General features: G+C 44.6%; 1 protein-coding gene across 2 annotated transcripts in view; it reads right to left on the bottom strand.

Annotated features, from left to right (window-relative positions):
• The window catches only part of ANXA13 (annexin A13), a 164,739-nt gene that overhangs the window by 8,397 nt on the left and 137,870 nt on the right, over positions 1 to 18,472 (bottom strand). The window lies entirely within an intron of this gene.

Below are 18,472 nucleotides of genomic sequence, written 5' to 3'. Positions count from 1 at the left end.
GATCACTTTCACTTTCGTGGCCGCGTGGCGAAAGCTTGTTGCGGTTGCAAACCGGCCGATTTCTTGTTTGTAGCCACAAAAAAAACGGTCGTACTTCTGGCCACCGGTTTTGAATCTGGGCTTAGGCTCAACATCCTGTGATTCTGGTCAGATCACTCCCATCTCCTCGTGTTTAAAAAAAAGAAAATAATTGTGTGACCTAGTCCAGGCATGTTGTAAGTGCTCTAACATTTATCTATTTTAGTCACCGTGTTTGACAGCTCCGGATCAATCACTCGCTGCTATTAACATGTAATGTCATCGACGTTTCAAGGAGCATTGTACAATATTCACCTCTGAAAAAAAGTTGTGTGATGCCACTCGTGTGGGGGTCATGAAGATCAAAGGGCATTTGATGTAACATTAACTGCCCTTTTGCTGAAATGTTGCCGCTGTGAGTTTCATGGGAAAAGAAGGAGTTTTACTGCGCGCGCACTCCCAGTGCAAACAGTTTCTCTCCACAGTAACATGGACGACGTTACCGAGTCTGCTAGTTATCTGCAATTCATGACAAAGTACCCAGTATCTACTTCAAAGCCTGCGAGGGTCATACCACTGGCAATCACACTCGAACAAACACGCATTCCAGTGCTCTGTTTTCATCGCTAGTTTATTTCTTCGTTTGCCATGAGCACATGCTGTGAGCTTTCAAGTGTCAGAAGGAGCAGCAAATTTGCTTTCATCTCCTAAGCCTCATTTTGCATGAAAGAAAAAGTCAAAACACGAAAGGATAAAACGACCCCTCACTTGAACATGAAATTGTGGAGGTGACAAGTGGCTGCCCTGCCAAGTAATGAAACCATTAAAAGCCCAAGTTATACTTTTAATCCTCAAGGATGAACATATTTGGTTCAACAAATTATCGTGTTTTTTCCATCAATTCATGATAAAGCTACACTTGGGAGCTGATTTAGAGTTTGACGGATACACCAACAAAATGATGGTGTGGTGGAAGAAACACCACCAACGTCTCACCCTACTTTATGGCGGGAGCCGCCGCCAATGAAACATCTGTGTCGGCACTTCCCTTCCCATCATGTTACACCCTGTCTCCAAACTCAGGTTTCTCTCCTGCCTCCTAGCCCTGACCACTTCCAACTCTTTCCCATGACTCCTCCCCTGTGCACCAGTGGCGGCCGGCGAGGGGGGTTGTGGGGTGTCACGGGGTGGGTGTCGCAGTAGAGGTCACGGGGGGGGGGGTGCAGTGGGGGTGTCACATGGGGGTGAATAAAAAAAATAAACTTTCCTTGCCACCGGGTCCCGTGTCCTGCATCTCTGCTCCTGCTCTACTCCCTCCGACTCCAGGAACAGGACTCAGGCAGCCAGGCTGCTTTCCCTAAGCCAATCACAACGCTGCAATGCAGAATTGTGAGTGGTTTGAGCGCTTGTGACATGGAGCTCAGCCAGGGGCTCGAAGGGTGGGCATGTCCTCCACACAGTCTGTAATGCAGCATGCGTGGAGAACGGGGAAAGTGCGCATGACTTGTTTGGCGGCCCGAGAGAGCCGACCAAACAGTCATTGCGTACTTAGGAGTAGGCAAACCACTCCAACCCCACCCTGCTCCGAGAGCAGGGCAGCCCGCCCACTCACCCGCCTGCAAAGCAGCACAAAGCATAAAATGATAATGATGCAAAGTTACTATCATTTTATGTTTCAACTATGCACTGCTTAAAAGCAGTGGGGCGACACTCCTCTGCCATAGCGGAGGAGCGATCACTGCTCTGCACCCTCTTCACTCCGTCCACTTCCTGTTGCTGTGCCACTCCACCACCATCTTAGGTTTCCAGAACTAATATGTATTTCACAGACCCACATTAGCAGTCTGCCTTATGTGGTGAGGGTGGTCAGCCACAGACCCGCACAGAGACACTTCCGCGCAGTTCCTTGACAGGAACTACGATAGTTTACACAGAGGCCTGTCAAAGAGGATGTATCATTGAAATTTTGGTGAATTTGTAACCCTAAATTGGGTAATTGGTCTGCCATCATCTTCCGAGGTGCTCACTCATAAAACCGTGAACATGCTGCCGTTGGGAAAGCAGGCTTGCCTATCCTGTAAATTGAGCATGGGAGCAATTGGTTTGGCACCTTTCCTTATAATGCCCATCCCTATGTCGAGGTAGTGTCATGGATCAAAAGAAGCTGTGCACACAAATTTATGATAAAAGTTGTGTTCATTTATTGGAGCATCCAAACACCTCTGCAGCAGGATTACAACTGCCCAACACACCGTTTAGAATATGGAATGTAATACAAACATCAACAATCTTAGCCAAGGGAGAAAACCAGGTAAAAATACAATGATGTAAGAGATAAAAATGTAGGACCATTACAGAGCCCACATTCTGCCACATTAACTTACCACAGGTTGCGATTCCACTTTTCTTCATCCTATGAAGATGCACCATTCACTGTGTGTTGGAAGCCGTAGTCCCAGTCCCGCACTACTGTCACTAAGTGCGCGATCCGGGGCTCCCCACTCAACGTTAGGCCAAGTAAGGACACCGTTTGAGATAGCCCTGCTCACCCCCTTAGTAGCTTGGCAAGAGCAGCCAGGCCTATCTCCAAGGCAATAGTGTTCAGTATGTGCAACCACGCCCACAGCAGCCCCCTGGTGACACCACAAATGAACTCCACACAAGTTTGATAAAAACAAGTATAAACTTTATACAAAAATATATACGTTCAGACCACATGATACATAAGCCAAAATAGAATAAAGGGTAATATTTCTTCTGGCTGACTGGTAGGTTCAAATCTCAACCACCGCTTTCAACATGCTAGGCTGGTTACAATGATAGAATCACACACGTTGCAATAGACAAACAATAGTGCACTGTGTAACGATTTAATCCTGTGCTGGGCAAAGGAGAAATAATACAATGCGTAACGATACACCCCGGTACCTGCAATGGGAAAAACAAGCATTTGCAATGCAATAGGTCTCGCATTACGCGAGTATCCGCTATTGACATTGCAAATAACAATGCCTTTTATTTTTGTTTTCGTTTTCGTTTCTAAAACAAATAAAAGGCATTGTCATTTACAATGCCAATAGCTTAAACTCGCGTAAATGCGAGACCTATTGCATTGCAAATGCTTGTTTTAAATGTATTTATGTCCCATCTCCCCTCTTGCTGTTCTACCACATCCCAGAGGGGTCAGCCACCCCTGCCTTGAAGTTATCTCACCGAGCCCTGCTTCTTCTTTTTCCACCCCTATGTTTATCACCATTGGTTCTATGAGTATGTGATAGAACTTAGTTCGCCTAGTGTAAAAGATGTCTTTAACCCCTTCGCCGCGGGGCAAATTCCGTCGCAGTGCGAGAGGGGGCGGGGCTAGGCGTGTGCTCCCGTACTCAGGACGGCCCCTGGCCGTCATAAATCACGGTGAGTGTGTGCTCATGACGGCCGGGAGCCGTCCGAACTCCACCCACTAATGAATTCTCTCGCAGAGGTGGTGAATTAATACCGCATGGGCGGAGCAGCAACATTCGGACGGCTCCCGGACGTCATGAGCACACGCCTACTGTGACTCATGACGGCCGGGAGCCGTCATGAGCACTCAAGGAGTTAAGAATGTGTGACAAGTGTGCAATAAGCTGGAGACTGGCTGGCAAGATGGCTTATTGAGCCATGCGCCCAATGCTGACATCTCAGTAAATTGAAGGTCGCCGGTTTGAAGTTCGCAGACCCTATTCATCCTTTTATCTTTCTGACTTTGCTTTTCGTACAATCAAACTGGGTAGTATGAACCCCTGCGAGGGTGTGGCAATTATCACACAACTCATAATTTTGCACAGGGGTCGGAATTCAGCTCTGAACTTGTAATAAGGGCCTCAATAAACTGTAGTGTTCAAACAACTTATAATTTATAATGATTGTCTCCACCCCAATCAAAGGAGAGTTGATGTTTTAGATAGAAATCAATACAAATCCCCTTACAACAATTTAATTGTGATAGAAATTATGGATAGATTTTAAACTCAAATCAGAATTTGTCAAGACCTGCTCACCATCGTGAGGAAAATATTTCAGTAAGTTTTGCTTGATTCAGATTGCGCCAGACTCTCCGTGTTCATTGGTGTCCATTTTAATTTCAGAAATGCTTTGTCTACATGCCAAAGTTTAGACTTAACTCATCCTCTGCTTAATTACTAGGCATTTTCTGACAGACGGTGCTTTAAATGTCAGTTCAATAAAATTGCATAGATAATGCCTGGGATGCATAAAGATCACCCCTGATTACTGTTTGGGATAAAATAAAAAAACTTCACCACAACACATGCCCATGGAAGAAACACATTGAAACCCACCTTCAATCACTAACCAGAAAGAAGCATATATGTTAATGCTAAGTATCAAAGTTGGGCACTTGAAATAGACCAGCGAGCACTGCTTCGAGCACGCTCGTGCCCCCCTATGCGAGAGGAGGGTACCGGACCCAGAAATGTACTATTTCGTGGTACAATGTAATTGTGCCTAATTTTGGTATAACTCAGATGCCTGCATACCATACCTTCAAACAAGATCAAACTAATGGGATTCCCTGGTCTCCTTGCTCACATTAGGCCTACCCAAACCCTAAAGGAGAGATTAAAACTGTTGCTACTACATGCTGGCCCTCGAGATCCCTGTACTGTAAAACCAGGGGTTCATGCTAGTCACTGGCTCTTAAGTTGGTACATAACCCGTTGCTACCGTCAATGGCCAAGCGGGCTGTACAGAATGCTGTGTAGAAGATGGCTATGAAGAACGAACATGGGTCACCTGTATGTAGATTAGAAATTTATGACATTTCAAGAATTTCGCTCCAAGATGGATGCCATCATGCTGGATATTTTCATTCATGCCAGGATACGTAGCATGAAGGACAAACTACTGAGACGGATCGAATATTTACCATTGACTCAATTCATAACCTCATCTGATGTCACTAGACAGGTCTCTAGACTCCATGATAGCCAATCACAATGCAGAATGGGACGCTCTTACCTGGTTAGAGTAGACTGGGAGGGGGAGCTCTGAGAACCTCTGACTGACTCTCAATGGATATATCGATACACAAAAAACTAACATTTCTATGGATTATAGCCACTTACTACTACATTATATATCTCTTCACCAGTATATATGATTGTATGTGATGTGTTGAGCTTCAACAAAGTAATACAAATAAGTTGGGCACTTCAGAGGATAAAAAATAGAAAATCGTTACAACGAGTTCAAAAACTCAGAAAAACAAAATCTCTACATGTAAAGGCAGTTCAGTGACACTAAAAGTATATTGCATAAGGTCATTGGTAACTCTTCTCTTAATAGGCTGGTGTAACTTATTTATATAAGAAATACTATATATGAATTAGGAATATAGGCCACTGCAATGCAAACCAACAGCATGCAAGACACTGGCCTAACGAAACTTGAGGGGCCCCCTGCAAAGTACAGGAAGGCAAATGAGTAATCCGGACGTTCCGGACCCAGTCAGAATCTCCCAGCCGCTGCCCGTACCCAGTCCTGATGGGGGCCCCCTGGAGTTCGGAGCCCCCAGTGCTGCAGGGGCTATTGTTATGCAACTGGCAAGACATTACACCACATGCGCATCAGTGGCTATACTCGCAATGTAATTACATACTGTAGGAAAGTGCCTCTTTTTGACCTGGTCACCCCCATTTTTAGGTCTCGCTGAGCCCAGTGCATGCGTTGGCTTGGAGAGACATTTAGTAGGTGAGTTTTGAAAGTGCTACTGGCTGGCCTAGCGCTTGCATTCATGCGAGCGTGCCCGCACGCAGCCGCCTTGCACGGGTCATTAGCACCACACGGCCGCACGTCTTTCGCTTTGATCACGATCAATGCTTGTTACTCCTGATGCGAGCTCTAGTCTTGTTTTTTCTTTTCGCGTGATCGCGATCACTACTGACCAATGTTCTAGAAAGTTCTGGACGAGAGGGCGAAAGTGGAGTCATCCTCTAAAACCTGTGTTAAAAGTTGTCGATACTAGTTCAGGATACCTCCTGACAACTTTTTTTGACGCTGGAATAGAAACAAAACTTTACAATTGCAGTTTCTTGATTTAGAAATGATTTAAACCAAAACTAAAGTGCATAGTTTAAAGGGCATTCTGAATAGAACACCAGTACTCCAAGTGTTTTCGTACATGTTCTGCATTTTTTTTTGCATAGAATTAAGTGATTCGGACTAAACTTGTCTTTCAGTAGCAGAGTGCTATTCGGCGTAAAGCGATGAAACACTAGCTGCAAGGAGGTGACCTGTTTGCTGCGATTTCTCTGTGGTTGGCAGTTGGTTCTGTTCCCACCTCTCTTATCCCCTTGGCTCCCTCCTCCCATGGACATTTTATTTCATCTTCTTGTTTACACTTCCAACTGAAAACCTTTTGAAGGTTCCACATTAAAAAGCAGTCCCATTTTTTTTTTAAAAAACGGCACTTGTCCGTTGCAGCATAAAAAATGATTTTAATTATTGGAACCTATTTGCTAGCCTGCATGCTAATTAGTTGATTCCCCGACCCAGCTACAACACGCCGTTTGCGTCTCTGTAATTGGGCACTCCTGTTGCCGATCCAGATTGGCTATGTCAATGCTTTTTTTTCTTCTTCTCTGTAAACATTCTCTGTATTCTTTCCTAACGAGTTCTCCGGAAATGTTGGTTTTGGACCTGCATCAGGGTTGAGTTATGTGACTGTTTTTCGTTGTGTAGTGGTGGGTTATTGCAAATGGCCAAAGACTATCTGGCCCAGTAAAAGTGGAACCGTTCTCTCAACATCCTCCTCTTTGTCTTGTACATAGCCGCGTTCACAGCAACACACAACACATGTCCTCACATGTATGCTCATGCACCCGTGCTCTGACAAAGCCCCTCTCTTCTAATTCCACTTTGGATGTGCCCTAGAGAACTTCAGCTTTGGCCTGAACGGAATTAATAATTGCAGTAAAGTAACAGAACTCTTTTTTTCCCATTATCTGCTGAATAAGAAGTGAGAATTATGTATTGGCCAACTGGCTCAATTTGAAGTCGCCCCATATCTGGTGTTTACTGGGCAGAGTCTATACTTTGAGTGCTCTCCTAGTTACTGTAGAAGTACTTTGGTCCTTTTGCTATTTACGTTTGTATTGTATATTTCTCCTTTGTGACGTACTCTGTGAACCTGTGAGGGCCTGGGTTCACACTGTTCAGAAGAGTGTGAGTGTGGCTTTTCCCCCCCTACATCAGGGGGTATCCGATGTATGTTTGAACGAGTAGGTTTACATCCCTTGAATACAAATGTAGTTTAAATTGTTATCCTGAGACTCTGACTTCAGTCTGGCCCTCGTGGTTCAACATTGGACACCCACGCCCTACATCATTCTGTTTTTTTTTATTGTTAATCTTTTATCATTACGTTTCCAAGTCTCTAACAAATTTATTCGCAGTGTTGGCAGGAATATAAATGCTTTTCAGCCAGGGCTTGTGTGCATGCCTATTAGGATGCGTATCTGAGTGCTCAACACTTGTGGGACAAATTGCAAATGCTGTCAGCTTAAGTACACTACTGCAGGGCCAAGCCTCCTCCTGGGAGAGATTGGAGCGCGCCAACTCTTGTTGATGCTTTGAGCATTGCAAAGCGAATCCTCATTCACCCACGGCTCCATTTTTTTAGGTCTCGCTGAGCCCCAGCGCTTGCGCTGGCTCGGAGAGACATTTTGTATTCGGGATTTTTAAAGTGCTGCCTGTGGCCTAAAGCTAGAGTGCACGCGAGCGTGCACGCGCGCAGCCGCCAATCACTGCTGCGTGCGCACCACTCGCATGCTTGCCACACAGCGCGTCCCTTCCTAGCGATCGAGATCACTTTCGCTTTGATCGCGATCGCTATTACTTTCGCTTTCACGGCCGTTAATTTCACGGTCGCGCGGCCAATGCTTGTTTTTTGTTTGCCGTGATAGTGACAGAGGCTCCTGTGAATATAGTGCCATTGAACCGAAAATAGAGCTTTGGAAACAGGACCAAACTGGTATAATGTCACTGACCAAACCACCTACTCTGTAGCCTCTGCTGCGTATTGTGTTGGACAAACGATGACCATTTGTTAAGAACACACCAGATCCTTGTCGCATGACTTCGGCAAAGCCGCAGGGCTCTTTTGTTGAACTTCATCCCCCTTTTCCTGGTTTCTTTTTTGTAGACTGCTCAAACTTGCGCCGCCATCTGTCGAGTGGAGTGATTTAGTACACGTTCATGACTTCATCGCCGGAGGGCGCGCATTTGTACTTTCCCCTCACGCTCTTTTATGGCCAGTGTTAGTGACAATTCGAGGATTTCAGCAGGCCGGCTCTTTCCGTGAGGCGCGGGAACATCATCTCTCGTGATAATGCCTCATAAATCATTTCTATGGGCTGCTCACCTGAGACAATCTGATGTAGAGCTGGGATAACCTGCGCCCATCCAATGGCGGGAAACGCACACGAGCGGGACCGGAGCAGCTACATGGCCTCATTTGGAAATGCGGAGCTGTGAGGTGAGGGTTAACATGTCGAAACTGAATGAAAGAAACTCCTAAAGAAGTTTTGCTCTGTTAATGTAAACAAGCTTTCACGTGCTATGTGAGGAAGACCTTTAAATGGCCTTGCGTGAAAAATGTTTACGTTAGAATAGTTATATGAATCTGCCATATTTTCAACTGTGGATAAATAAACCCATGGTTAACTTCTGGTTTGTGTATTTAAAGTCGTTTTTTAATAAAACTTTCTGATAACAGACCATTGATATTGGCAGTATTTTTATTGGCGAAGAGTGAAGGGACTGGAAACTCTAGCAACACTTTTTGCTTATAGTCAAAGCCACTGAAATTATGCGGCAACGGGGGGCAACATTAGGGAGCAGGTTTGCATAATGCGGTAAGAAAAGGCAAATTAGGTGGCATAATGCGGCACATTCTATACAAGCATAATTTCACAATTTTGTCTTTTTAACACGCATTATAACAGACTGATGAATGTTTCACCTCTCTAGTGCCAACAGAACAACAGAATACTGCAATTAGCCACCTGGAGGTGAACAATTAAAAGTTACAAAAGGGCTGCAGCTGCAGGATAGCACGTTTAGTAGCTTTTTTTTTTCACTAACTCTTGATCTGTTAGTTCTACAAACAATTTTTTAATTTTTTTAAATCTGCAAATTATGCAGCAGATGGATTGTGTGGCAAATTCTGCAAATCTACAAGTCTGCGCAAAACACGGGTGTTGCAGAATCGCATAAACCCTTGTAAAACCCCTTAAGTGACCACTCTACTTATTTCTAAAGGTTAAAAGAAACTCAACAGCTATTGCCTCTGCGTTATTCAGGTCATACTACATCACGCCACATACCTACAGATCTTTCAGTATATACTATATACATTTGCAATGCAATAGGTCTCGCATTTACGCGAGTTTGAGCTATTGGCATTGAAAATAACAATGCCTTTTATTTTTGTTTTTAAAACATAAAAGAAGGCATTTTCATTTACAATGCCAATACCTTAAACTCGCGTAAATGCGAGACCTACTGCATTGCAAATGCTTGTTTACATGTGCTGTAACGTCAACATATAGAAACCGCTTCGGGGAAAAATAGCAACCGCTTTTGTGCTGGTGTGTATGAATATTGCCATGGATTGAGCCCCGTTGGGTGTGCTTGAAGTGCCTCCTCCTTTGTATGTGGCAGAGCATATCTTAAAGATCTAGTGTCACTGCAGCATGATTGTTTTTACCCTTTCTGTGTTTACTGTGCACATAAAGCTGTGTTAAGGCTGGTCTTGGTTTTTCTCTGATCACTGTAAATGAGTTTTGCCTTCGCTGCGGATACGCCACCGAGCTTCACCCCTGTGGGATGTCCACCCCCCATTCCTTTTGACCCAGTACTTTAAGAACCCTGGGTTGATAGATGCCAAGTCGTGTTCCTGTGAGCATGTTGTATGGCTAAGTTGTGTGTTTTGGACATTGGCCCCTCTGTGCAGATATTGCAATCCCTGAAGCTGACAGTGCTTGTGGACTGATAACGCTGCTCCTCTATCGGATGTCCATAATGTAACAGATGAAGTATTTCAGGTAATGTGTGTGTGATTGGAGTCCTGCATCCTATACGCACCCTCCTTGGTGGTGTGGAGGCAGGTGGGATCTGTTGGATAAATGTCGCTCTAAGAAGATGTTTTTCAAAGCAATACTTTGAATTCCCTTAAGTATGCCCTTTTCGGAGTATGTCCCAGAATTTGATGTGACATAAAATTCAGAGATGAGGAGAGGACGAGTAAAGACTTTCTCCCACTTTTGTTATGCCCTTAGCTGCAGTTGCCTATGATACAGGCTTGCTTATGACAAGGTTTTCAACTTCTGGCAATGGCATGAGGTCCTTCACTGCTGTCCTGTGCTCTGACTTAATGTCTTTGTAACATAGAGTAGCTATGGAGTTAGAAAACTACCCTCAGGTAGGAGAGATTTTCCATGCCTCATGAAAGAACTCCCTTCTAAAATAAGGAAATGGCACTTGAGAATGGAAAGTCTTGTTTTTTGTTGTTGTTTTTTAAAAATAAATCCTGCACAGTTCCAAGTTTAGAGATGCACAAAACCCTCGGCAAGCACCTTAGAACCTGTGTATTATGGGGACGTGGCAGAATGACGCTGTCCCACCTGATTTATAGTACAATTTCAATAGTGTTAGATGTGCAGAGAGCTGTTAGTTGATGGCACGGAGAAAGAAGCTGCTTTAAAGAAATTAAATTAAGTGTTATGCTCCTCAGGTTGTGTGTTTTTGGTCCTCGGAGGCTCCTGCGACTCCTTGGTTGCCGTTCTCCCACCCTCACTCCTGCATCCTTCACTGCGATGTTTACCAGGTGACTAGTTCCTAGACTTCTTTCATAGACCTATTCTTGGACGACTCTTGCTAGAGCACGCTTGGCAAATAGCCTTTAATAGCAGACAGTGGCAGTATGATACTTTTATTGGATGAGCCTATCACTGAGCTATGCTTTCTGTTTTCAAAGATGCCTTCTTCACCAATGACTTGGAGGATTGTTGGGAGTCAGTCGATGGGAGTGACGGTGCACGTTATGTTTTAGAGATATCTTCATGCCTTGGTCTTGAAGATTCAGTCACAGACTAGAGTCAGATTTCTAATGGAGTTAGATAGCAGTAGTGTGGGTGTTGTCAACATGTGAGATTTAATGGGTATATTTCGTATTGTGCTACTGTTAGTAGTGTCTGGTGTTTGTTGTCTCAAGTCTTTACTAATTTGAATACATTTAGGAAAATTGGAATGTGCATTACCCAGCGTGAAATATATATCTCCGGCAATTGAGAGTTTGGTTTCTTGCCCATAGTAACTCTTTAACCAGGGTTTTGGATTAATGTTGTGTTATGGAGTGGTACATTGCTTGTGAAGCTCATGGGTGTTGTGAGCTTGGTAACGCCCAACTCTATGGCGCCTCTGAGAAGTTGTGAGTGTACATGTAGGGGCTGCTTGGGTGCTGACGGAAGATGTGTGCAAAGCGACCACCATCTCTTTCTCCCATTCACCATGCTTGTGTGTAACCCCATTCAGCCTGCTTTGTTTATTACCAAGAATTCTGTTGTGAGCTCATTAATAATCCAAGTCCATGTGCAATATCTGTGCTGTCTTGGGTGGCAGTTCAGAGTTCTGTTTAAGTGTTGTGTCGAATATTTGTGGTGGGGTTGCTTAAAGGGAAAGTTTTGTTGGTGCTCCATGTTAGATGCATTAGAACTATTCTCGCTAATGTTTCTTGTTAGATGGAGTAGCTAGAGATGTGTTGATTTTCGCAGGATTTCTAATTGTACTGTGTGCATGTGTCTAGAGGGAAAATAGGGGTCAATCCACTAATTCAGTTGGGAGCATGCACAAGGCACGGATTCTGATAAATATACGTATGTCAGATGACAAAAAACAGGGGATGTGCGACCCATTAAAGGCGGGGATAGTGTCTACTGCTGGGCTCCTCCCCCCCCCCCCCACTTTGCCCCCCACTACCACCCCCTCCCCCCAATACCAATATAACAATTCAAAGACCAATCAAAGTTGGTATCTTGATCAGAACCATTGCAACCTTCTATAAGCCCAGATTTCAATATATTCGTAGATTACATGAAGTGGCATACTCCTGCTCTTTTAACAGTTCCTTCCATACTGTCCACCGTCATTTTGTATAGAATGACACCTCAGTGTTAAAAAGAAACACAGTCAAAGGGCAAGCAGCGATGTTGCAAACAGAATCTTTCCCTGCTTTCATTGGTTCAGATAGGACATCAGCATTGTAGAGATTTTGGCAGTTGGCTCATTTTTCACTCATAATTAAGCTCATCTCAGAAAGATGTGTACCTCAATTAAAATCGTCCCGCAGTCGAACCCAGACACATGGTTTTTTTTTTCGCAGTCTCTAATTCCCAGACTTCATTAGGGCTCTTCCCAATTTTTGTAAGCCACGGAGCCCAGTGTAAAATGCTTTGACACCTACTGCTTGACTGCAGCTATAAAGCACACAGTAGCCTGGTGAAAGTTTCTTGGCACTATATGACACCCTTTTTAGGTCGAGCCTAGAGCAGCGCATGTGCTGCAGCTCCACTTTTAGTAAGGGGCTTTTCAAAGTGCTACACTGTGGCAGAGAGATTGCGTGCATGTGCGCAGGCACGCGCTTACGAGCAGAGACGCCATATGGCTTTCCTCTCTCGTCATGGGTCATCAGCTTTCAAGATTCGAGAGCTTTCATTCACATTCCTGAAGTCGATAGCTTCCTTGTTGCTCTTTGTTACTACAACTGTCCACAAGGTGGTGGTGTTCCCACATTGTAAATGGAAGCTACTTAATATAGACAACATAGAAGTTAATACGGCATAGTGTTGCGTCCTGGCCAGTATTGTATCGACACGGCTGGTGTTTGTATGTCACGACCGTTTTTTAAAAAAAACAAGCATTGGCATAGCCAATAGGTCTTGCCTTTGGGACCTTATAAGTGTTTAGTTATCCAGCACAATATTCTTGGTGCAACAACATCAAGTGCTGCATGGCTAAACACTTTAAAGGCCCCAAAGGCGAGACCTATTGGCTATGCCAATTATTGTTTGCCTGGTATTTGATGCAACTTTGGGCCTGATTTAGATCTCAGCAGACCGGTTACTCCATCACAAAGGTGAAGGATGTGCCATCTGCTGAAATATACACCCCATAGATATAATGGGATTTATATTTCGGCAAACGGGATATCCGTCCCCGCTGTGACAGATTTACCTGTCCTCCGGGATGTAAATCAGGACCTTTGACTGAGGAGCACTGGGTTCCTGCTAACCAGGTCCCCAGTGTTGGTGTTCTTTCCCAAAAACAAGGTAACTGTGCTATTGTTCAACAATTGGCAAGCCCTTTAGCACCCCTGTAAGTCCCTAGTAAATGGTAACCTGGTACCTAGGGCAAGGGCTCTAAAAAGGGTCCCTAGTGACTGCATCAGGTATTGTGCCACCCTAAGGGACCCACCACCACACTCATGCAGACTGCCATTGCAGGCTGCGTGAAATGGTGCAGGCAAAAGTGAAAACTTGACATGGCACACACCTTGTGTGCAATTTCCTCAGTCACTGCATGCAATGCATCTAAGTCACCCCTACAGCAGGTTTTACAGCCCTAAGGCAGGGTGCATTATATTACATGTGTGGTCATTTCTGCATGAGCAGGCATACCCCTGTGCTGTCCAGTTCAACCAGTTTAATTACTAGATAGTACAAGTGGACAAAAATCCATCTTAAGTAGACGTATGGGGCACTGGTCATTCCAAGTTCCCCAGCTCATTTTCTTAATAAATCCCTACTGATGCCAGTAGGTGCCTCCCTGAATACCTACCAACCTCTAGTGTACTGGCTGACTGGCGTAGACCAGCCTGCACCAATAACAGGTTTCTGACCCCTGTAGGTGAGAGCCAACGCTCTCTGAGGGCAGATACAATTCCTGCTCTGATCGGTGGTGTTTTCACCTCCTCCAAGCAGGATGGCTAGTAGTCAGCCTCTGCCTCCTTTGATATGCGACCCTGGCTTCCCCCAGGCAGGGGAAATACCACCCCCTGTCCAGGCCCCATTTGGCACAAGGACAGGCGAGATAATTAGCGAGTTAGGAAGAGTGTTCACTATCAGGCTAGTTACACCCCTAAGGTGGGCTACCCAAAGTGAACACGAAAAGTAGAATTCCACCCTCTTGGTTTTTGGTGAAATTAGATACACTGGGTCAGTGTTATGACCTCTCCCCACAGGAAGTGGTCATATAGGGGGTATAGGCACCCGAAAGGCAAGTAGTCCATTGGCTACTACCTTACACTCCCCTTAATTCCCCTAAATTGAGTATTTAGATTGCACCTCTGACGCTAGGAACTCAGATTCGATGGACACAAGAAGAAGAGGACAAATTAGAGTGAAGAATCGAGAACTGAGGACCAGCTGTGGACTTTTTGGCACCAACCCTGCCTGCCAGGACCGTTCCCGACAATCGTGACAAACCGACTCGTCCTGCAGCTGTGCACCTGCCCAGAATCCTTGTGGGCTTTCGCACTTCATAAATTATAACCAGAAACAGTGGTTCCTGTGGAAAAATATTGACAAAGGATGTAGTACCAATATGCACAATGTCTACGGGTTGCAACGGTGTCCAAAGGAGAAATGACCATACACAGCTTAATGTACAATAATAAATATTTCTATAAGTATAAATACACTTTTACAGGCTATTCAAAAGAATAGTGATTAAGTGTCCCAAGTGAACATGGAACCTAAAAAACAGTGGTAACACATTAGTGACATTTACAATAGATTTCAAACATATGTAAAGTCGACCATTTAGGGAAAATGAAAAGATTACAACAGCATCCTTATAGAATAATAGGAGCTGGTGAAAATGGTTCGCTTTGCTTGCGTCGACGGTGTTTCAACCCCTAATGCAATCAGGGGTTTCTTCAGGACCTATAAATGTAGGGACATCTGAAGGGGAGGATAAACCGTTCACCGTGAAATAAAAAATGCCCCTCCAGGAAGTGATAAGGTGAATACACGCATGCAGGCTTATTGCATTGCAAATGCTTGTTCTAAATTGGTTTTGGATTTATTCTTGAGTGTGTGTCTCATTTATTGCTTCTGTGTGTACAACAAATGCTTAGTTTTACCCTCAAATAAACCTAAACTGCTCGCCCACAACACCACAAAAGAGAGCATTTGGTTTGGGTTTGTTACTTGTGCCTCTGTAAACCAGTAAGGGTTGCCAGGACTCTCTAGACAGTGTACCTCGGTTTTGTGCACTATATAGAGAGCCAGCTTCCTACACATACATTTAGTTTCCTGAAATTGGTGGGTTACCCACCCAGCCTAGTCAAGCCACATCACCTCTCCAGCCCTTAGTTTACAAACAGGAACTAGCGCACTGCCTGTCACAGCAAATGTGGTATTTGATTAGTCCGAAGCAGGCATGTTTGGAACATGAAGAATAAAAATAAAACCTCTAGTGCAAAATTAAACAAATTAAAAACTGTTAGAAATTTGTTGCAAACAGATATTAGAAACTGTTCCGTACAATTCAGTTTAAAAAAAAACCCAAAGCTCGGAATGTGTAGAAACATGCAGAAGGATTGTAGCTTTTCTCTATCTAAGGAGTGCAAAAAATAAACATAATCTCTCTGCTTGCCTTTGTTAGCTATTAAAATAGAGCAGAAGAAAGAAAAGAAATATTCCGTTTTTGTTGCTTTAAACAGCTGCTTTAACTAAGCTTGTGACCTGACCCGCCTTTCACCTGGGCTGCTGGCTCGGACAGCAGGCATTGTGAGTCAGAACTTGACTGTAAATAACCTTATAATAGCCGAGCTCCGATATCTTTTCTTTATAATCTGTGGCTTGGTGCATCATAAGTCACTGATTATAAAGGAATGACTGGCTGCTGTTTATACAGGGGTTACAGAATGCCACATATTATAAGAAGGATTTCATGGCGACTCGTGCTCCTCGGTGCAGCATTGATTCTCAGGGATGCAAGAGGAGGGGGTTCTCACGCATGACGACACGCTTTCTTTTTAGAGAAACAAACCAATATATGAAGCGTTAGACTGTCCACCTTTTCACTTCATGTACCCATGAAGAAATATAGACTTGCTCCATTTCCGGACGTGTAATGTTAGCACTCGTCGGACGCTTGACTGTCACAGCTTCCCGGAAGTACCGCTGCCTTCTTTTACAATTCCTGGAAAGCCTACAGCTCATGGATGCCTACGTGTGTGAATGCCCATCTTTCCTGGTATGGGTTTTGTGAATTTGTTTTTAAGTAGAATAAAGGAGAATAGATAATAAATCTGTGCCCAATAAAACTTTATTGTAGGTTCATTAAAGAATAAAAAATATAAGCACGTTTTGATTCAATGTAATTTTTTTCCACATGTTCAGAAAAGGTCCTTGCATGAATTTGTCAGTTTGATGAGTGCACACCGTGTGCCCCAGTGGAGCCTAGTGCCCCAGTCGTGCACCACTCATGCAGTGACTGACAGTGGCATCTGACTGCTCTTACAAAACAGAAATACTGTGGGTGGGAACTTGACATACTGAGCACAGTGGGCGAAGTGAGTCTTGTGAAATGCTTTCTAGCCAGCGATGGGGAAAGACACACTACTGTTGCTGCATCTGAGTGTAAACAAATACACAGATGAGAATTAGCACCCTGCGTAACCACCCACAGATGACATAAATACATACGGCAGGAGGTAAAACATTCACTCGTGTTTCTGGTTTGTTTAACTATTTGTTTATTCTTAATAAGTGCTGAACAATTATCTCCCTACAGAATCATGTACTGTATTTTGTTGATACGGGTATGTTCTAATGGCATAACATGGCTATAAAAGAATCTGACATCAATACTCAACTGTAACAATTCATTACGAGCAAGCAGTGGCATTAAAGTGACTTCTACTCTTCCTCGGTTCTGTTTCTTAGCATGTCACTGATTGTTTCTCTTTGACCTAAACAGAGGGCACAGAGAGCCCCGTCACATGTAGCAGCAACAACAATGGACAGCTATGTTTGACCGAGCAAGCTTTAGGGCAGATTTACAAGCCCCTTGCGTGACTCTTGCACCGTCGTTGTGTCACTTTTGTGAAGCAGCCGCAGCGTAAATGTTGCGGCCCATTTACAACGCGACGGATCTTGGGAGATGCGTCACGTTGTAAAGCCCTGCGTCACATTATACCTGCTTCAGGTATAATGTATGCAGGGTGGGCTTTCCCACGCAAAAAGCCATGTAGAACTGACGCAGTGAAATCTACAAGATTTCACTGCGTCACTCTACGCCTTCACTGCGTCAAAACCCTACACCCGCTCACACCAGGCGTAAGTAATGACGCAGGGCGTTTTGAATGGGATTCACCCATCTATTGTGGCGCATTGCTGGGGTTGCGTCACTTTCATGAGCAACTCCAGCAATGTGTCACTTTTGCGCCAACAGATGTGTCAGAATTTCTGACGCATCTGTTAATCCTTGCACAATGAAGCACTGTATTGTAAATACAGCACATCCATAGTGGTGCAAGGACATTCGGGGCTGATGCAAGGAAACGGACGCATCTCTTGAAATTCGTCAGTTCCTTTTAAATCTGCCCCTATATGTTTGGGGTTTACCTATCTTGCTTTCCATTGGGTCTCACAAAGAAACCAGGTTAGAGGCAAGTTGGAAGAGCTGGGGCAGCCAATGGTAAGGATGTGCCCCCTTCCATCATTGTTTGATGGAGGGAGAGAGCTCATGTCAGTCCCTGGGGCTCACAAATGGCCCACAGTCACTTCCACCTCTCCGCTGCCCAACAATCAGAGAAATTTGTGGTAGGGGGCAGTGCTGTCAGTTGGTCCCATGCCAGGCATGAGCAGTGCATCCAGTCACAATAAGTGGATATTGTTACTCACCATGTCCACACTTGCCACACCAAACACACCCAATCTTTATTTGTGATGGCGTGTTCTAACTACCTACCTTCCCATCGTTACCTGTACCCTCTCAAAATCTACACTCATCCAATGTGCCCCACCACAACCTCCACCGCAGAGGCCCCTCTATACAAACCATGCTGCTGCTTCAGTTTTGTCAGTCAAGAAACAGAAGAGAGTGAAGATGGAGCCAAGACCAGACTGACGGATGTGAGTGAACACCGTGACAGCTCGCTCATTCAATGGACCAGCAAGTCAAGGGTTGCTTTCTTTGACTCCAAGTTGTGCTTCTTCACACTTGCAGGATGAGGGAAGGGATGTTCGCACTGGCATGACAGACCAGGTCACACCAAGAAGGCAGCAAGGTAGCAGACAAGAACACTGGAGGAGGCTTCCATTTCTTCATGGTGATGGAGGTATGGGGTACAAAAGAGACTCACACTTGGGGAGTGGATGAGGCTTCT

Source organism: Triturus cristatus, chromosome 5_1, assembly GCF_964204655.1.
Source record: "Triturus cristatus chromosome 5_1, aTriCri1.1, whole genome shotgun sequence".
Taxonomy (NCBI): domain Eukaryota; kingdom Metazoa; phylum Chordata; class Amphibia; order Caudata; family Salamandridae; genus Triturus; species Triturus cristatus.
The sequence above is the reverse complement of the archived record's forward strand: the minus strand, read 5'-3'. Positions and strand labels throughout refer to the sequence as shown.